This window comes from Strix uralensis, chromosome 2 (genome assembly GCF_047716275.1).
Source record: "Strix uralensis isolate ZFMK-TIS-50842 chromosome 2, bStrUra1, whole genome shotgun sequence".
NCBI classification, from domain to species: Eukaryota; Metazoa; Chordata; class Aves; order Strigiformes; family Strigidae; genus Strix; species Strix uralensis.
The window spans coordinates 109,332,660-109,354,847 of NC_133973.1; positions in this window are offsets into that span (position 1 = coordinate 109,332,660).

The following is a 22,188-nucleotide window of genomic DNA, read 5'->3' on the forward strand; positions in this document are numbered from 1 at the left end:
GTTGTTGATGAAGTAGGTCAGTGAAGAGCAAGCAGCCAGGTTGGACACGCTGTGCCAGCATGGGAGAAATCTGTTTTGCTCCCAGCTCCTGCTGTTCCAAGGAAAGGCACAGAGGGCATTCATAAGTGAGCTTTTGATGGTGCTGTGCTGCTGCCAGATTATCTCCCTCCACAAATGCAGACAAGAAACAGGAGTCAGAAAAGGTGGTGGTGGTGGTGGTTGCCTGGAGCAGAGTTGCTCACAGACACTGACCTGGGGATCCTAAAGGAGGATACTGAGACTAGGGGATTGACACTGCATTGCATAGTGGGAGAAGGATTTGTCTGTTTGTCTGCAGTCAATGCTATGTTCACTTTCTGGTGATGGGGTAGTGGTGCAGCAGGAGACCAGCTGCCCCAGCCTGCCTGCTGAGCTCCTGCCACTCTGCACATGGCACAGCTCTGGTGTGGAAGCTGCCTGCATTAGCACTGTGGTGAAACTAGACCAGACAGTCTGCAAAAAATCAGTAGGGTACACCACTACAGTGAGAACTCATTCAAACATCCACATTCAGATAGGAAAACATTTTGTCCGCTGATGGAAGTACATTTTTCTTCTGTACACTAGGCCTGTCTCATGTAATTCAGAGGTTAAGAAGGGAATAATCCAGGGGACTGGCATAGCCTAATACTACCAGAGCCAGAGACAGGATTTCACCCATGGAAAACAAAATTGATTTTATCTAAATGCATTTGTCCAAATAAATCTGATTCTTCTCTAGTGGGCCTTGAGAAAAGCAGGAATAATACTGGAGCAAATCTATTGGTTGCAAGTGCTAACTCAATGTGCCAGGTCAGAAATATTTACTAAAATAATCTTTAAAGCATGAAAGCGCATAGCAACTTAAAAATCTATTGTGAGCAATAGGACACTGTGTTTACAATCATTTCTTTATAACATCATGTTTCACCATTTTCTCTAACTGAGTTCTGCTGAGAAACAATGCTTTTGGTCATGTCTGTTTTCTAATTTCCCCCCTCTAGTCAGTCAAGAAAAAAGGATGATATGGTATCAAAAATAAAATTAAGATTCTGTGGTTATGCAAATAACTGGATATTAACATGGATTAAGTTACAAATAAATACATACTTTTATGATTTACAGGAAGGAGAAAATGTGCTCAGAATGCAAAATGCCGCATGAATTCTGTTCATAGTATAACCCTGGAGTGTTATCAAAGTAAGTGTGGTACTCTTTAACATGAAAAGGCAACGAAGTTCACTCCACAGTCAGAGATTTAATTGAAGAAATACAGGAGCAGAAGAGAAACTGCTGATGAAATGATGGTGCATCCCCAAAGGAACCTCTACTGGGGATAAACTAAAAGGAGTTAACTGTTTGGATAGAATCCAGATAAACTTTATGTTTCATATTACTTGCTTCTTTTTGTACCAGGGGAAAAAAAAAAAAAACAAACCCAACAACCTATGTTTGCACCTTATTAATGGAAATCAATTAGAAACAGTCCAAAAATCAAATAGAAGCCAAGTGAAATGCAGAGCTGACTAGAGGCTCTGAAGGAAATGCGCTTTGTGTTAACTAGGCTATTAGAGAAAACAAAATATAAAAGCAGTAAGAGCTTCAAAGAAATGCAATGGACCAGGTCCAAATTCCCAGCAACACACTGGGCTGGAAAAGATTCACTGGACCGTCTAATTTATTTAACACTTTCAATTCCTAAAAGTGAATCAGTTATAAAAAATACAGCATATATTAAAAATCACATTACATTTCTTTGAAATTAATGAATGGCTGCTGGATTTGAGCTACTTTCCACTTGAAAAACACTCGGTATAACCAGAGATAAATAGTTTGGGATGCTCAAAGCAGAGGAATGCAAATAAAAGAAATATTGGGCACTGAGAGATTCAGAGTAATAAAGGCTATTGAAGAAAAATTTACTCATACAATGTCATGTTTTATTTCTGCTAGAGATTCTTTGTTTCTTGTAAATGCAAGTTTTGCCTCAGTTTTAAGTGCGTGATGCTGAAGTTAAAGTATGCTCCCTCTCCATGACAGTGCTACAGTCACTGCCCCACACCATGTTAGAGACAGCTTCACTAAGCAAGTTACTGGTATGAATCCTGAGATAGGTGTGTGAAAAGGAACAGAGAAATACTCCAGCTTTCATGCAAAGCCCCCACATGTCCAAAGATGATGGGGAAGATGTCTTCTCCTCTCCCATCTCTCAGTGACTTTTCCTGACTCCTTTCTGTTGCATCCTCTGCACCTTCTGTTCTGGTATCTCGAGGTTCAAAGCCATGTCCCCCTAAGAAGGAAATCAAGAGGAAATTCTCCATCAGTGTAAACTGGTTTGGGTGCATTGGCTTCACTGGAGTTACACTAAACCCACAAACTGCAGGGGATTCTGAGCCTTTAAAATCCTGTTAAAATATATTGAGAAGGTAGTAAACCAATAGGCATGTGTCATATGTGTGAAGAGGCTGAAGTCTTAGGTGAATCAATGGAAAAAAGTCCCACAGACCAGTGAGGTCAAGGACACACACCTTGTGCATATGCACAGTGATGTACCCATGTGTCCACACGTGCCTGCTTTCTGTGTTACTGACAGCGCCAAATCTGGTTCAAGCTCATGTTGGGGTATGAGCTTGAGTGACCTTAATTCCCCCAAGGGAATAAAACTTTGTACCATGATCCCCAAATCAACCAGATGGATTTTGAACCTGCACACTGGACTTTACCCAGCAACCTGGAAATCTGTGATGGGCTCTCATGGCCCTGTTTGATGGCCAGTGGGACAGAAGGAAGGGTAACTTGTACTGTCTGCAGATGAACAGGACACTTTCCTCTCTATTGCTGACAAGCCAGTGCTTTTCATCAGCATCCAATCAGTGCCAGAAATGCCTTAAAAGAAAGAAAGAAGCTCTTTGGAGCAGAGTCCTTTTGTGTATCATCCCAGAGCACAAAGGGGCCCCTAGCTCTAAGGAGGGCCTCTTAGGTACTGACTCAGTAAAACAAATTGTAATAATAAAAATATTTTATACTGTTATTTTTGTAGGTAGGGATTTTCCCCGTCTTTCTCTCCCTCTGAAACTTGCCAAGCTAGAGATGAAGACAATGGATTCTTTGTTACTGCTGGAAAAGCAGGGAAAGAGAAAAGATTTTTTTGTTGTTATTGGAGGAGATACCAGAGAAATTAAAAAGAATGTTTATATTCCCATAGGCTTTTGTGTAGCTGTGAGCATCTCAAAGACAGGACAAGAGCTTGGAGAATACACAGAGATGTAAAATCCAGGCTCAGCTTTAGCCTCTCTGCTATGCATAGAGACAAGGCACCAGTCAAAATATCTGTGTCAGTGAGTGTTTGCATGTACCGGTGACAGCAAGAGAGATAAGAAGATGCAGAGAAATAGCAAAAGAGAGAGGGAGAAAATGCATGGCTCGTTAGGGAGGGACTAGAAAAGGGGAAAAAAAGATGAGATACATTTAGTCACCATAAATATTCATAAATTTTGTAACAACTATTGCAAATATTTTACTTAAAGTACTTTGGTTGAAAAATGCCATTAAAACAAACATTTAGAAAAATGAAATTTCAGTATTTTCCTTCTTTTTAATGAAGTCTACACTCCTAAATATATCTTGGAATTTGAATTTTACCCCTTTCACGTGTTAGAGTAGAAAGCAGAAAAAAAATCTAACAGAGAGAGACTTAAATGAAGGAGAAAAGAAACATTGAAATAAATGAAGGGGGGGAATTGCAAAATGGAACATTATGATAATTGTGTTTCTGACAAAATGTATATATCATTTAGAAAAAAAAGAGTTCCTATTAAAAATTAACATTATTCTCAATTATTCTGCACAGTGCCAGGCTCATTTTTCAATGTCATCTTGTTATTATTATATATTACGTTCATTACAGGAGAGCCCAGAGGTTCTCAAGCTTCTGTCACGCTGAGTAAGTACAATATTTAGGAAAGATTATCCTCATCTTAAAGAACTGACAAGTTAACTATGGACAAGATGCAACAAGTGGGCAAAGAACATAAGAAGAGAAAATGGAGAGGGGGAATAAGATAAGGGACCATGATGAGAACATGAGGAGCACAGCTGGAGGGATTTACCACGTACTCCACAAGTGCCTTCTCCTTTGAGTTGTATACAAACAAGCCATGGGCTCCGGTATCTCCCCCTGAAGTCACCTTCTCCATGATCAGTGAGTATAGCGAGACTGAAAAGGGAGCTGATGGTCTGGGTGGTAGGCTCTCAGTTGATGCAAGAAATGTGGTGGAGACACACCAAGTAACACAGAAGCCGCTGCCACAAAACAGGTCAACACTGAAGCAATCACACACTGAAGAAAGGCAGGAGCATGGATTAAGCAGAGGTACTGCATAATTTCTCCTTGCACATGAGTACATTTCTAAAGCATCCAATGAATCAGGGATTTTAGCAACTTGTAGGCACAAGAGTGATACATCTAAGGCCACAGGAAGTTCAGGATGGCCCTCCATTAGCCACAGCCTCCTGCTTCCCTGCTCATGTGTACCTGTCACTTATGTTAGAAGCCCAGCTATCATGGACGGAAGGGCTCTAAAGTCTGTCATCATGGTTGTGCCAAGCTCTCTGTTAGTCTGTGGTAGGTGGTTCAGTGGCCCCATCACTGGGTGGTGGGATACTTTTACTCCAATTCCTCTACATAACTTTGCATGGTGGGAGGAAAAGAGACTCAGTTTCCCTGTCTACACCAGGGCTTTTTTTATCCAAATGTTCGCAAACTGAGACCCTCCATTTGTGTCTATTTTGCTTGCACTGACCTGTGAAGTATCACCTATAGAGTACGAAACTGCTCCTTGTAACTCCCCAAGGTTGGGATCAGTTTCACTCATTTATAGAAATCCATGCCTGCTCTTCATCCCAAGTACCATGAAAGGCTGAGGACTCTTCCTTCTGCAGCCTCAGACCAGTGGTGCTCCTGCACCACCAGGCACTGCCATGCCTAGTGCACATTAGGACCATCATCTCATGCACTGAGAAAGAATAATGGTGGGGGGTCTCATCACCATTTACCAGGACTGAACCTTTGCTATCTCCCTATGGGTAGAGGACAACCACTGCCAGCTAATTTTGAAGCAATACTGTGTTTCTTGTCTGCTAACAGTGAAGAACTACAGATGCATATAGCAACTGCACTGTTATCCTCTATTCAGAAACAGCTCTTTTACAGTAGGGAAGTTCTATTACTTACTGCTCTGGGCTATTTGCAGGAAAATAGCTGCTGAGGAACTTTCCACTATGAGTAAAAGGTCTCAAAAATGTCTCCCAAACCTCTTGTATTTGTATTAAACTATGCTAAAGCATGCTCTTGTGACTTTCCCAAGACTTGAGAAAGACAGAATGAGAAAAATTATATATAGGGATTTAACTTTTTTTTTTCTTTTTAAACAATGACTCAGAGTATGTGTGAAACAAAAAGTTTTATGACATTTGTTTGAGATTTCCCATGGTTGGTGAAACATCCCCAGTAACAACTGCTTAGAGTATGACTGGCCAGAAACTTCAGCATTAGCAGATTTATGCCTTTTCTATTACCTACAGCAATAAACTGCTTTAAAAAATCCTCTTGTTCCCTAACTACAAATTGAATTTCAATAAATGTATGTAATATAGCCACAGGAAAGCACAAGGCAGAGTTGTGTGCAGTCTTAAAATTTTACATGCAGCTCTTATTGCCTCAGAAGTTTGGATCAGATATTGTCCAACCTTAATCTATCTGCACTCCCTGAGCTAGGCAAAGCAAAATACACCTGAAAAACCTTCTGCTGCAGTCAAATTAAAGACATAAATAAATAAGGTTCCTTTTGCAGACAAAGGGAAGCACTGTAATGGGCTTGTGACCTTCAAATTCCCTGGCTGGCTAGCTACAGGAGAACCTTGGCCTAAACTGGAGCATCTTCAGGGTTATCATAAATTGGAAGAAGGATCTCTGGGAGCCTTGTGTTAACTGACATAGCTGGCACATTTCTAATTTCTTCAGTCTTATATCGTGAGGTTATACAACCTTGTCTCATGACAACCCATATCTCCTGTATCTGGAGAATTTGTTACTCCAAAGAAAAGATGATTCAGTGGCTTTCTGCTTCCTTTACACCTGTAGTGTAGTATAAAGCATCCTGAGGGAACAAGGTATTTAATGCCCAACACTTTAATGCCATTAGATTAGCTACATAGTGGCTGTGCCCATTAAACTCCTGACCTTACCTTTGGCAATTCCTCGCCTTTGAAAGGTTACTATTATTATCATTATTATCTGTATCCTGGTATTGCCTGAATAACCACATAGCTTTAGCATTTCTTTTAACACAGATCAATCCTTAGCGTCTAACATATAGCTCCATCAAAATTGCTCTAAAGGGCCAATGAAGACCCACTTACAGGTGCAGTCCTAGTGATGTCTGTGAGTCTATGATCGCTAAGTAAGAGAAGAGTATGTGTGTCCATCATCAATACTTCAGAGATGTGGGCTCAGTGCTGTCCCACCATCTTCTTGTTTCTCTCTTCCCATCCTGGCATGTCACTATAGAGCATATTCTCAGTAAGGTTTAGGCAAGAGGTTCCCAACCTGTGGTCTCTGCTGAGGGGTTATCAAGCTGGTCTGTGAAATGATATGACACAGTAAAATGTTTTAGACTTATGAACTCCCTCTAGCTTCATGGGTGGTCAGTGAAAAAGAAGGTTGAGACTGTCTGAGACGTTTGGGAACCAGTGTTTTAGGCACCAAACTCCCACTGACATCAGAACAGGCTGCAGTTTGGAACCAAGCACACGTACAGCCATGCACAAAGGTCCTGTGAATTCCCTCAGCTTTTATTTTGTCAGGAGTCATTATCTTGCTACTAAAATGGAGATCATGGTCCTGCCATGCATCATGCAAAAAATACACAAGCAATATCAGCAGACAGTGCAGTTTTCTGCACTTCTATGTGTTTCCAGTCACAGCTTTTTTTGGGATTTGTCTGTGCCAGAGGCAGCCCTAAAGTCCACAGGACAAGCAAACTAACCACTTCTCATGCTGAATACAGTGGTAAACCATAGTGGCTGTTATCACTTTTCTTGTCAAAAGCAATCATGCAAACAGTTGTCTGCCTGCAGCCATGTTTGTGGACAAGGCTCATTCGCTTCAACGTCTTCAACATCATGTCCGTCTTGGAAATAGTGAGTTGGCAGCAACTGGTAGTAGAAGGTGCTTATGGCAGCCCCAGCTCCTTCACTGGACAGTGTTTCACCAGCTCCAGGGAAGCAGGAATAGCAATTATACCACTGTCACCACGGATTGACATAAAGAGAATCAATACTGAAGGTAACATTTAGCACTTCAGTACTAGCTTTTTACTGGCGACCATGCCTATAGTAGTTCAGCATTCCCATTTCGGAAGATGTAGTGTGGTATCTCAGACTTCACAACTGTAGGTAAATACTGACTTTTAATGGCTGCTATTACATATAGAACTTTCAAAATTATTTATAGACAATAACCCACTAAGCTCCCCATAGGGTTTTCAAAGGATTTGATGACAAATTTTCCCCTTGATTTGCACCTACTTCTGCTATTTCTTTGGCCAAAGAAAGATAAATTTGCCTCAGTTGTGAGTAACCAACTTGAGTTTTTCAAATAACAGGAGCTCATGCATTAAACCCCAAAGGTCACAGGTTCAGTCCCCACTGACTGAATCTCTCTTGACACGTGGTGTTAAATGTACAAGGCAAGGATATTAAGTAACTTGTCAAGCTAGAGTAGATGCCACCACTGAAGCTAGAGTCATAACTCAAGAGCTTCTAGGTGGCAGGATGTCTTCATGACATAACTGAGAACAAAAGAGACTGACCTAGGAATGTGAAAAAAATGAGATGTGCCGGTTCACATTATCGCACAAAGCAGCCAGTAATGACTAGAAACATAAATGGAGATTCAGCTTAGAGAAATATATAGTTCAATACAACAAACTCACTTTGAGTAGAAAATACAATGCTGAAAATGACTCGGGCTGGAGACGGAATAATAAATTAGGAAAATCTATAGCATGATAGAGTAACGCTAAATATCAGAAAATCTCAGTACCGTGTATGAAAATAGCTCTAATATCATGCAATGGTGGGTTAGGAAAACCCTGTAGACAAAAGAAAGTTCTGGCAGGCCAGATTTGGCCAGGGGATTTCCTGTTTAGCAGACAAGGTAGCCAAAGCAGATCATACTGTGTGACTGAAGAGGGCATGTTCCACCAGATGGAGCAGCATGTGGCGGCAGCTGCGCTGCTCTGAAATCTGAATGCCACAACAAGGCACCTCAAGTAAGTACAAAATGCAGTGTAGACGTAGGCTCAGTAGAGAAAAGGGACTGGAGAAAAGATGTGAGTTAACACACAGTATGTTTCCTGCAATGTCCAGGTCACTCGTGCTGTACCTTCTTAGTTGCTACTCTGTGTCACAGGCTAAACTCAGCCCCAGGGTTTCAGGCAGGCACAGCGCTTGGCTGAGAGTTGTTAACTCAGTGGTGATGAGACCAAGTGCAGCTTTCAATAGTCCTCCTCAGCTACAACAGACTGACAGCCTAAAGAGTGTTTTAGGCTCCTTCCATTGCAGCCACGTGTCAGTCCCCACTGCTCACCCAGTTGGTGTAGCCTTGCAGTGGAAGCACCTGCTGGTCACTTACAGAGGCAGCAATGCTCCCTGGGCACTGCACCTCTGCTCTCCATGGCATGAGGGGTGAGCACAGATGCAAGGGGTTACCTGGGCTTGCTCTTCGCCTGCCCTGGCAAGGTGAGGAGCAGGAAGGACACTCACCCACGGCAGCAGCTCTTGCCCTAAGTGCTCTGATCCATCCTTCAGGCCCAGCAGCAACCCACACTGGTATAGGCAAAGTTGTCAATGTAGCCACAGGTTTTTTGCTACCTCCAAGAGCCTACTGCCCTGAGGAACTTCTGACTGCAGTCCCTAGTGCCAGCACAGCAGACAGAAAAGTAAATGAGACTGTTTAAAAGCTTTCTAGCTAGGGCTAAACTTTAGTGCATTGCAATTTAAAACTGAATAATCTAGGTCTGTAAATGACAGTTTGGTGTGATTTTTAAGAGGGGTAAATTAAGATTTGCAAACCCTTGGTTCTATTCTGGTAGTTTTCACAACCAGTTATATGTTCAGAAAGGCAAATAACATCCCAACCAAGTCAGGGCAGGCTTTGTAGTAAAATAAACTACACTTTGATTATAGCTGCTGATGAAAATGTAACTTGGTTCGGCTTTAGTGAGGAGATGGAATCTTTAATACGTTCTTACAATATTTTGCAATTATTGCTGCTCCTGCCAGAGCCAGGCAATTAAATCTGCAGCCCAGCCTTTGCCTTACTAAACACTGTCACAATTTCTAGAGGCTCTGGGGAAAGAAGCCTGCAAAGAGGAATTCCAGACTTCTGCCAGTCAATCCTGCATAGAGTACTCTGCCCAGGGTCCTCCTGATTCTATACAATTAAAAGCATTTATCCCATCCTTGATTTGTTGTCTGTAGACAGATGAGAACCCTGGCTCCAGCATGTTTCTGAGTTGCAACCACATACTACATGAAATTATGATATCATTAAAGAAGAGCTGATAGATATGAGTCCCGTCAGCTTCATTGTTTACTCTGTTCTCTTGAAGTCATTGCGGATTCGCAGTTGAGATTTACACTTCCCTTCCCTTGTATTATCTATGGCAGCCTTAACTATCTGTCAACAGAAATTTCATGACCATGGTGGGGAAAAAAGGCATAGCCTAGGAAAGTAATACATCAGATAGTAATCAGAAAGTAATACATCAGTAGTAGCAATCAACAGTAGCTGTTGTGCAATAACTAATGACTAATCAACTTGGCTGTGTTGTGCATTCCTTAATATGTTGCCACAGCCCCCACTTTCTGAGATGGACTATAAAACACCTGTTTAGGATCATACTCAAGGAGGTTGTGTTTGCACCTATTCTTGTTCTCGTTATTGCTAGTGTCATTAGATGAGATTCATTTGATGCCATTACTTGTGCTTGTTACAATCTTTGTGACTAGAATATGGTACGGTATCAGAATTTTAATGCCTCATATATTCTCTGAGAGATGATGGCAATAAATGCTACTGCTTTGACCTTCTCTGTGTTTTATCATTTGATTCACTGGTCATCTCCATTCGTTCATCTCTATTTGTGTCTATATATAGACTGAAGAGCCAGAGAAGAAAAACTGCAGTTACCAACAGATAAGAATATTTACAGAATTTAATGTCTCCTATTTGTAAGCATATTAACAGTTTATAGCCTTTCATCATCTGCATTAAACATTAGTATTCTGCTTTTTCCTTGAGACAGGGATTGCTGTGAACAGGCAGAATGGCAATGTGTGGATCCTTTAGTGTTACAGGAACAGTACAAATGAGCACGGTAACTATACACACTTGTGACAATGCTTGGGGTAGAGAATGGAAAAAAGGGCTTCTTGTTTGGTACTATTTCCAAGGGTCACCTTAAAATAATATCTGGGAGCTATATATTGGGTAATGTGAATAATAGGTGTAGCAGTGACTAATTAACCCCTTCACTGCTGAGCTTTCCTTGAGCTTTCTTTATGGCTGGCACCCTATTACTGCACCTAGTCAATAGGATATAAACAAGTCCTCAGAGTAGGGATATCCAAGTGAAGAAGAGGTGTTATATGTACTGCTAAACCTCAGTCACCAAACACAGAAGCCTATCTTAGGAGCCCAGATTGGATTCATCTCCCTGGATAGTCAGTAAGAGAAACAGAAAATTTTAGGACTTATCTGACCTGTTTTAGACATCACCCTAAATTTTCCTTATAACAATGGGCAGAAGGAGCTCTTTCAGAGAATGATCTCTAGCACCTTAATTAGACATCTGCTCTGGATTGCTGGCTGGAAGAATGTCTCTCTTTCTCCCTTGGCTGTTGAAGGAAAGCAACCCTTCAATTTAAACTCCTAAACTGGGTGCTTAAAAATAGGCAGCATGATTGCCTCCCCTCCTCAAAACACTTGACCTGGATGCTCCTGGGTGGTAAAAATGGAGTGTTGCCTGGTGCACACTCCCTGCAACAGCAACTCATGATTTGAGGGGGTGCTTCTTTCACAGGCTCACTGACTTGAGGGAGCTCACCTGATTTATAGCACAGATTGGGGTGTGGTGCTTTGAAACTGAATTGCTTGAGCTTGTCCATAAAGAACAACAACATTTCAGTGGGAAGCGTGAGGGAACCATTTAGTTTTTACCTATTTCCTTTCACAAACATCTACTTTTCAACAGAAAGATTATGAAATAAGATCACATTTGCCCCTGCACTGTACTGTGCCTTGGTATAGAGGAAGGACTGTACAAGGGGGTTCATTACTCCATGAAGCTCCAATGACTTCCAGCACTATATATAAAGTTGCCATGAAAGACCGACCTGTTTTTTACCTGTCACAAGAATTTACTCATCTAGCTTTGGGCAGGAATTTTTACAGGTCTCCAGTACATCAAAAATATGCCAGCAGTAAAACATGATCCAATTTAGCCTCATCACCCAAGCCAGATCTCTTCTGGGAACAGATAAAGCAGGTAGCTGCCCAGAGCAGCTGCCTGCTGGGGGGAGGAAAACACCCATGACTGCTTCTGGCTTTGTGGTTGACAGAGTATGAGAGAGCCAGACTAGCTGCTGCTCTTCCTCCAGGGTCACTGTGAAGGGCTGTGGCTGATGGCTATGGTTGTCGGGCAATGCAGTGGACTGGTAGTCACCACCCCACCCTCCCAGCTTTGTGGCTGCAAGAGCAGAAAGCCCAGCTCCTCTGCACACCCTCCTGCCCCACTGCCCTTCTTCCTGTCTTCCTCTTCAGATAGGGGGTGTGCCCCAATCAGCCTCCAGCCTCTGAGCTGTGGGGTGGCAACACTCACTTCTGAGAAGCCTTTGTGAGCTCTGGACACAGCTTTAGAGAAAGCATTTAGAGATGGCCTATTAATGGCATTTAGCAGCCTTCATATTATACTCAGCAGGGGACCTGGTACAGAGGCAGTCAGAACATCCCAGACACATACATCACCACGGTGCATTAGGCAACACAGTGGCTCAAAAGCAGACCACAGGTTTTGCTTGTCTGGTTTTTACCTCTGCAGCCAGGTGATGCAGGCTGTGGAGATGGTTAATTGATGGCACGTGGAAGCAGGGCACACCACAGAATCACTGCTGTGGTCTCCAACAGCCCAAAATCTCCCAGAGTACGAGGGAGCTCACCTGCAATTGCAACAGACTGGAAAGGATGTGGGATGGCTGTCACCATAAAGGGTTAAACTGGTGGGTCTGAAACAATGTAAATTAGGGAGAGGGTGTAGGAACACATGTAATCAAAAATTATTGCTAAGAAGGGATAATTAGAGAAACTCCTTCTCTCTGGAAGAGCAACAGCGAAACCAAGGATTTAATGGATTATTCCTTGCATCCACAGCAGATTGATCCCTGTGAGACAGATCCACAGAGAGGTTAGGAAAGACCAGGCAGTGGGATACTCTGTGTGAGGAATTGCTAGATGTAGCAGGAGCAGATTGGTCCCTAAGCAATTTCAGGGTGATAAGGCAGGTCGAAGCATAGTTATATCCTAATTGGGCCAAACCTAGGCTAAGCATGGTTGACAAAAAATTAAAACCTTGCAGGGACAGGAAAAAAGCAAGGGGCACTCTGTCCAGAGATGCAAAATCTTCTGTATTCAAGCCAAATATATCAGGTCAGGCATTTTTCTACTGTGTTGGTTTTTTTTTTTTTTTTTAATTCCATATGTACTCAAGCAACCACAAGAACAGGTGTTGCCTTGTTTTACTGCAACATCTCAAAATTATAATTTGGGTTTACTTTACCCAAATATCTTCTTGTTTAGCAGGAAAGATCTGAGAATCTTTTTCTTCCTCCTGTTTGAAAGGAGGTATTAAATGAGATGGCATTTCAGTAACTTCTCTCGTTGTGTTTCATAAATGCAAATTTATTCATATGTCAATGGCAATACTCAATTTCCTATATATCTTAGACTACATATATAACATATTCCAGACATTCCACTTCTGAGCAGTAGGTGGGGAGTAGGTGGGGAGCTCTGAAGTCAGATGTTTTTTTGACAACTCAGTAGTTGGAGGAAAACAAGGATGCGAGAGCTCCCCAAGCATGCATTCCTGCTTCAGCTTGAGGTCTGAGACTGAAGGACCTGACAAAAAGAAAACATCTCAGCTTTAATTCTGGGCAATGGGTGAAGTCAAATAAGAGGACAGAATTTTGACCTTTCTTGCCTGGGAGGGGTTGAGTTGACTTGGCTGGCAGTGGGTGATCATTCAGCATGGAAGAAGTAAACTTGAGTAGCCTGTAGAAAGATTATTTGAGAACTACTATCTGGAAAAACCTGGAAAGCAAGGTCAAACTCTCTTCAGATATACACTGGTGTGAATCCAGAGCAGCTCTACTTGAAGCAACCTGAGTTATGCACTGATGTAAATGAGATCAGACATAACTTGCTGTCAACACGGTCAAATTTTAAATTGATCAAAGAACAAAATCTTCTCTGTGTATATTCAGAATTCATCTGATGACTGTAGACAGATTTAGATGGAAATATTTTCCCCAAAGAACTCAGTAAGTCCAAGTAACTTCTCAGTCTGAGAAGGAACAAGTCAGTTTTTTATAAAGGAAACACCAAATCAGAAATTATGTGGACTTTTAAAAAATCATAGAACAGCTCTTTTGCAGCCTGTTGAGTTGTGTATCACCTCCAGTGACTACATTTTCAATCATCAATGACATATTGAATGCACTATGGCTACAGCATGGATTGTTTTAAAAGAGCTGGAACTCTGAATGGGACAGAGGAGAATTTTGTGCCAACACTGTCTAGAATGGGAGCTGTCAAGAACCGCCTTTTTATTCTCCCCTGATTTCATTCAAATACATCAACTCTGTTTATTTCAGATTAAAGGCTGCAGTATTCTCATTAAACATTGGCATTAATACTGGAATTCCAATCTGTTGCCATGGCTGGCAGTGCCAACAATCATTTAATGTCTCTGTGGCCCTTTACTTCTAGCATTTCCTTTTGAACTCCAGCAATCTGCTTTCAGATCCTGGCAATCCAGAGGTCTTGTTCAGATTCATGTGAAAACACAGCACAGGTATCTCCTGCCTACCACAAGAGTGCTGAAATGCTATATGGTGTTCATGGTGCTTCCCCACACTGGTTTGCTATTGTTGCCCAGTTCTGCTGAGGGGGGTCATCCTATGGAGGTTATCTGGTTTTCAAACCAGCTGATGCCATTTAGTAGGCAGGAGTATAGGTGATTACCACATCTACCAGCTGTCTTGACTGCTAACACTGCTGGTGATGGTTGTCTCAAGTTGGCCCAGTTCTCCTATTGGAAGACAAACACAACTGGTGCCTAGGCAAGATCTAGATGAAGCAGTGCTATTGTAGACCCTACACATCGTGGTTGGTATATAGATAACATTGTCAAAGGCTATTTCCAGAACATCTCACTCTCCCTATTCCAACCATCTCATAAATGGTGCCTCAACTCTACCAAGCCTCTGCAACCTTGTGCTTTTTATCAGAACTTCACCTCACTGCAGCACTTTGAATTTCTTGATTAGCTCTTCTGAGGGACATCATGACATAAAGCCAGGAATACAAGCTTAGTGAAAGAATTTCTTTACTGTTCATACATCTGTTCTCAAGACAGCAGTAGATATGCATACAGTGTTCCAGCACAACACAGTCTTTGAGCATGTTCCACATATTTAGACTGTTCTCACCTATTTGTGAGTCAGAAGTCTAGGGGTACCTTAAGTTATCCTGTCTCTTCCTTCTGCAGCTTTCTCTTCTGTAATATGGTCCCCAGAAACCCTTGCTTAGATATGCACATTAGTTTTATATTGGATAGTTACTAGAATAAAGTCCAGAAACAGCTGTAAGAACATAAAGCAGAAACCAGTACCATCCTTTCCAGCCAAGTGCCCAAACTACAGAGACATTCTTGCACCCCTTCTCTCTTAACTTGGCTTAGTGATTCTCAAATACTTCTTGGGACAGTTACTCTTATTCGAGGAGATATTTAGGGAGTGCTGACACTAAGCTAAGTTAGAAACCTGGTAAAATAAATCATACTGGTAGTAAAAGTTGTGGATTTGAATCTGCTCAAACTAAAATTGAACCTACATCTGTCATTTCCTGAGGAGTGCTCTAGCTCCTACCTAAACCACCCACAAGTTAAGTAACAACACCCAAAAAAGCTTCTCTCTAAAAATGCAAGACTTTGGAAGATGACAGCTGCATTTGAGACACATGCCCGGGGCTACTTTCAGGACACCATCTTTAAATGCTTATTTTAGTGGCTTCTCAGAGGAACAGTGAAGAGAGTAATAAGCAACTTTGAGAGCTTGTTGTCAGACCATGATGCCCCTTTCAGTCAATTTGGAAAGAAGTTCTAATGCCTAAATTAAGTGTCTGTAACAAATGACCTAATTAGCAGGCTGTGTAGAGACTGCCTACAGTAACATGTCATGACATACCCTTGGGTCATGCTGCTCCTTGCACCTCTTGTACCCCGGTTTCCTTTGCATGGAAAGCAGGTTGTGTAGGGTTTGGGGAGGTAGCATATTTCCAGTTCTTGCTCCAAAATTGAGCTGGGATGTGATTAGGAGAAATAAAACCTGCGAGCTAGGAAATTCTCCCCCTGTTTTAGAAATGAAGTCTTCAACTATCATGTCTATTCATAGTCATGGTTTATATAGCAAGGGAGGCTGGTCTGAGTAGCTCATCAGGATTAATTACAGACAAACGTATGCTGTTTGGTCCCTGCAGCTGTTAGTCTTCATAGAGTCCTGAGGCCCTAGGCTGAGGGGCAATATACAAGCCTTGCAGAAAATACAGATTTCTACAGGAGATGCTGTATTTATATTTTTCCATTCATTTGCCTTTGTCTTCTTCACTGCCTGAAATGCTGCAATACCAAAATCACAGATTCATGGTTGATTTGGGTTATGGGGGAATCTGTTGGAAAGGAGACCGAGTGCCCGTTGTGGCAGGTCTAGTCGATTTGATAGTAATTGGGATGGGTTTTGCAACAGAGTCTGAGAGCATCTTGTGGCTGCTGTGGGCTGTGCCTACAAGGCAAGATTAGGTGAGTTATGGTGTGTGGGTGTGACTGTAATTGTTCACAGCTGCATGCATAACGAAGACCAGCCTTGGGCAGGCTTCATTTCTCTCTCACCCTTTTCTGCCAGTATTTTTTTTCACTTCTGGCAACTCTTCCTGCTTTTGAGAAAAAAGAAAAGGGGCTCAGGGTGCTTCTCAGCTGGTTTTAGGAGTAAGAGGTGAAAGCTCTGCATCCCAGGGAAGGGCACTGAGCTCTACTGAGTAGCTCTTTGACCACAAGAGAGCTCTATCGGGAGATGGAACAGGATTTGAGTGAGGTCCATGTTTCCTGTCCTGGGCCAGCAGAGAAACAGAAAATGACAGCTATGGCTACTCTGGAACATAGGAAGACTATGCCCTTCTGGCTTAACAGACATCTAGTGACTTCAGGTGACCTCGTGGATGCGCACCATCCTTCAACTGGAGAGATGACATGAAGCATAAAGGCTAGAGATGAGCTTTCCCCAGTTGCTCAGGCTTCAGCCTCTCTAAGATAATGTAGCATATTGCCAGCTTACACTAACCCTTATCAGAATTAGTACATGATCTGGAAACCCTTCCCTTTAGGACTGATCTGGCATGCACACCCACAGAGCACCATATGGTCCTCACCTCATAATAATTACCAGCTTTCTCTACTCATTTTCCAAGAAATGAACAATTCTGTATCCCATTATAAAGCCCAACAACAATCTGTTCCCTTCAGCCTGCCCAGCCCCTGTCACATCCCTACCCATCTTCATGTAGTGCATCTCACCTGCTCCTCTGTGAGCTGCCCTTCTGGGTGAAAAGGATCCCTGCACAAAGGCCATCAGGAGATGTCTTTGAAAATTTATGCAATGTATTGGTATTTTTCAATATAGAAATATAAGAGAATGGCAGCATGTCCTCATCTGAGACCTCAAGAATTCAAAGACCCTCAGAATTGTTGGTTAAAAGGGACATCTGGAGGCCATCTTATCCAAAGACCTGTTTACAGCAGGACTGTTGCTAACACTAGATCAAGTCAGCTGTGACTATTGATCTGTTTCTCCATTTCCCTGTAGTCTGCATTAAGCTCAGGTTAAAGCTTTTTTTCTCCTCCATACTTTGAGCTTTTCTAATACAGCCACCACCATGGCCACTCTATATTCTCCAGGCTTCTGCTGCCTCTGTGTTCCTTTTGCAGTTTCCTTTTATGTGGTTCTGCTGCTATCAGCTTTTTTCCTATTACAGTCAGGACAGCATTTGAACTGATGCACATCTTTGTTCCTTGAAAAACAAAGCGTGGTATTTCCTGCCCTCTTATAGACCACAGGACACTGTAAGCGTGTGCCCTGAGCATATTCACTGATCTTTGGTGAAAGCTTTTTTGGACAGACCTATATGACTTAATGGAAAGGTTTCTCCTCTTGTTCTGCTTTCTTTAATGAACAGGGTTAAACAAAGAAAAAACAGTCAGTTGTAACTTGCCCAGAACCTTAGAGGCTATGTAAGAAGATTCCTCTCCAGTACCCTCTTAAATAGTTTATGGAGAACATAAAGACATGAATAACATATTAACCACTACCCAGACTGATTCTGCTTCAGGGAAATCACTGGGAATACCAGCAGCAGAAGACACACCTATATTATCTCTGAAACTAAATTTAGACAGAGCTGAATCTCTGCCTAATTGTTCAACCCATTTTCCCCTCTTGCAGTGGAACAAGGATTCCTCCTGGAGCAGATGGATGCTGCTCAATATTCTCTGTTTAACTCCTCTCCTATGAAATCAAGCTTTTACAATCACTAGCCTTCTGACTGAGTACACCTATAGATAGGACTGTCACAACCAGCTCCCTTTACAGCAGAGAATTTTGCTATGCTACAGTGTAGCCCATGGCACCCAGTTGTTCAGTTTTACATTGGAGGGATCCCAAGAATAACTAGTACCTCTGTACCATCTCAAACCAAGCCCAGCTTTTTAACATGGCTTCAAAACGGACATGAGAGATTTCCTCTTAGATGAAATAGGATGCAAAATAGAGGAAGATTTCAGGTGTAATATCACAACTGGACAGCCTGTGAATTCTTTTGTGATGATTTTTCTCAGAAAATATTGCAGTATCCAGCATGCCTGACCAAGATGCTCAGTCCCACCACCAACATACAAACTAACTAACCAAAGATTGCAATTTGGGTTGAAATAGTGGTGCTGATAAGGTAACACTAATCCCTTTAACAAAAAATGGGGTTAGACTATACAGCTGAGCTGAGATGAGATGACATGACGGCTGCTTGTCCCTGAAAGGAGCAGTCCAGCACTGCCATCTCTCTTCTCCTTTCTTCCTTTTTGCTCTCACCATGACTGCTTAAGCTGGTCTCTTCCTTATATTGGCCCTAGCACTTCTCTGACTGCATGCTGCGGCAGTTCAGCTCACTGATCTAGTCAAAAACTAATTCAAAGGAAAAGCAAAACAAAACCCAAGCATAGTTTTCTGACTGTTTTCAGGTTGCTCGGTACAGGGTCAGAAGAGAGTGATGGCCACATCAACAGAAAGGAAGTGTAACAAAGCTGGAAGGACATGTATAGGAAGTGATGCAAGGGGAAGTACAAGCCACGTAGGCTTTGTACAATGTCACTAAATACAGTTATCAAATTGCTTAATTCTCATTATATTTTGAAACAAAATTCGTTAACCTGAGTTAGTGAACCTGTTTTAAACATGCATTCTCTTTCACCTTTTCTGCTGTTACTGCTGTGCAGCTCTATCCTCAAAACTTCTTCGTAGCTCTGTTAAGAAGAAGACATTACTAACTCTGGAGATCCCTGTGAAGACCCAATAGAGCTCTTTGAGAAGGAGACTCTGGATCCCACCAGGCCATTGCTAGTCCCAGTATCAAAGCAGCTCACAGATCTGCCAAGGAAGGCAGAACTAAAGATCCAGACAAAGTAGAAGATTGTTTTAAGTTTTTTCTTTTAATCTGCAAATTAAATCTAGAAACATTTTTCACCAACTTTCCCCAAGAAATACTAACATGCTTGGGGTCCTCTTTTGGTAATTATCCTTCCTGGTACCATAATAGATAGCATTAGGCCGTTGACTACATACACAGGGCATAAGCTGTGGGCTAGTTTTGTGTGCCACAGTGATATTAGCTAGCAAAGCTAATTTTAGACTAAACTAATACTAATATTAGTCTAATATAATCCAGTAGTAACAAAGATATACTGCTTCCAGTACTCTGGTGAATTTATTTAAATATACAAGTGTTGCTGATGTCTTATTCTGAATAATGAGTACTGCTATCTCATTTTGATAAATAAGTGCTCATTCTGATAAATAAGAATGACAAGAAACACTTTTCTCCCTTGGGAGTGGAAGCATTTTCATTGCATTTTTCCAGCAATCTGGCTGTAGAAAACTAGTATTAACTGCTGGCAAAGCTTTCTGAGAAAAAACTATGTAAAAACTTCTCATCTAATACACTCAGAGGCCATGTACAAAAAAAAAAGAAAGAAAAACAGGGTAGAAGATGATTACTTAGTCTTTTATGGCATCACACACATTCCCAGAAATTCTTCAGTGCCTCTCATGCCTGTTGAAGTAATATGAGGACTTGAAACATCATTAAATGATAATCCTGTAAAAGTGTGCAAATTATTTCTTATCTTCCTGTCTGATCCTAAAAAATGCATCTGCATAAGTACTTTTAGGTAAAAGGAAATGGCAAATACAATGACAATTTTATTTTCTTTTGATTTGAAGTCTTTATTTATTTTGTCTGTTGTACGATAGTCTGAATTTGGATATAAACAACTATGTGCCACTTACCATACACAGCTGTGTTTATATTAGCAGACAACCCATTCTCTGTTCTCTTACTGAGTTTCTTGCATACAACATATATATGAATTTGGCTCCCAGGGGAACTGAGCCACGAATCTCAAAAACTGAAAGCTGCAAGTGAGATCAAAAATGCTAGGAGCAAAACAGTCACCTCACAGGACAGAGAGGGCTAATCCTCTTTGATTGAGTTTGGATTTGCTTTCAGGGAGTGTACTAGTAAATGGCTTTAGAAGCCAGAATATTCACTGAGGCGACTGTCCGTGTAAGAAAATACTGAAAGAAAGTGAATTTTCCAATACTGAAATTATGCCTTGAACACTTGATACTTGCTGAGCTGTTCTTCTAAGCCAGGGAACAGAAACTATTACTGCTGAATCTATGTGAACAACTGTGGTGAAGGAACATGCCTCAGGTTTCAAAGATTAAGTCCTTTCAGCAAACTCATCTCAAAGAATCCCCAGACCAATAATTAGGAAGATTTGCACCAGATTAATTTTAACTTTAAACTTCTAAAATTAAGCCAGAGAAAACTCTTTTTATAGATATCTCCCAAACTAGAAAATGCAGGTACATGTCACTGTGTTTACCTAAATTATAGCTGTGTGTATATAGATGAGGTAAAAGTATAGGTTGGATACCCATGAAAGGAAACCTGAATGAACAAAAATAGCTGATCACATGTTCAGAAATTATTTTAACAGAATGTGTCCTTGGAGAGAGCTGTGATTATCAGACAATGGAGAAGTGCATCATTTTCTATGAGCAAAACATTAGCATTGAAGCATTTTTGAGTGAAGGAGTGTTTCCTATGCAAACAATGAGCAAATATGTTCACTGTTTCCCAATTCCCTTCATAGTGAATGGCCCTGAATGGCTCTTAACATGGGGTATTTGACACAGATATCTAGAAGAGATATCTGAGAAGGTAGGATGAATCTCCTTCTTAAGGTATCTTTCTGTCTCCATTAACTACAAGGGAAGCTTGAACAACCAGCTTAGCCTAAGTGTCTTAGTAAACCAACGCCAGTCAAAGTCTCTGGGATTTTTAAGAATCAACAGTCATTAAATCCTTTCATTTTTCATCTCACTAAGAAATATGATTGACTTGGTCTACAGATATTTCCCATTGCCATGACCATGACGACAGATCCTAAAACCTTTGTTTAGCATTTACCATATCCTTGTTTCATCAAGTTCCTTCTAAAATATATTCAACAATATACCTGGAAATTGGCAGAAATTTGCTTAGAACTGGAAACCACCCCCCCCCCAAAAAAACCCCAAACAACAAAGGAGACATGTATTTTGTTGATGGGTGTCATCCAGGTTTTCCAAGGCTAGCTGAAAAAATTCTGTCAAAACTCAAAATTGAGATACTTTTTCTTTTTTTCCTGAAAGGTCAGGCTTTCCCATGCATAATATATATTTTTCTTTGGATAAGTGAGAGCCTAAGAATGAAAGATTGGAATGAAGATTTGACCAAGAACCCAGTGCTTCAGGTTATGTGTAACTCATGTGTCTCAGGGGTGCTGCTGAACAGATGCCCCATGTCCTTATAATTTTCCATTTCCAGGGTATCCAGGTACACTTTACATTTCCTGAAATGTGCCTGTGGCGATAAAATCCTTCACATGTTTCTTGAGCCATTTTCCTCTCCAAAATGAGACACTATGGGAAATACGACCCAGCGCAAAGAAAAGAAAAAGGGTGCATATGGCCACTGAACCACAGCTCACATAAATCATCACTGTAACATTCAACAACAGTTTTTTCTCTTGGTTGAAATATTTGAGACATTCTTTTCTTTGAAAGTTCAAGATTTTTCATGTGACACACAAAGCCATTTTCCCACCACTGGTAACAGTTTTCCGGTTCCCCATACCGCAGTTTTATTCCAGTGTACTTAATAATTTCTAGGTGTCAACTTTGCTATTTTACTTATGCTATAAATGACTTCTCAGGGACCTGCCTCCTGGAACCATGTGAATACCTCAGAATTTTAGCTCTTATGTATGAAAAAGAAGGTTTCTGAATCACATATTATTGGAGAAAAATATGAAATCAAGATCTGATTGTGTCCTAACAGCCTGAAAGACAGAAGATAAAGAGGAAAATTCATAAAACTCTCAAAAATGATGGAAGAAT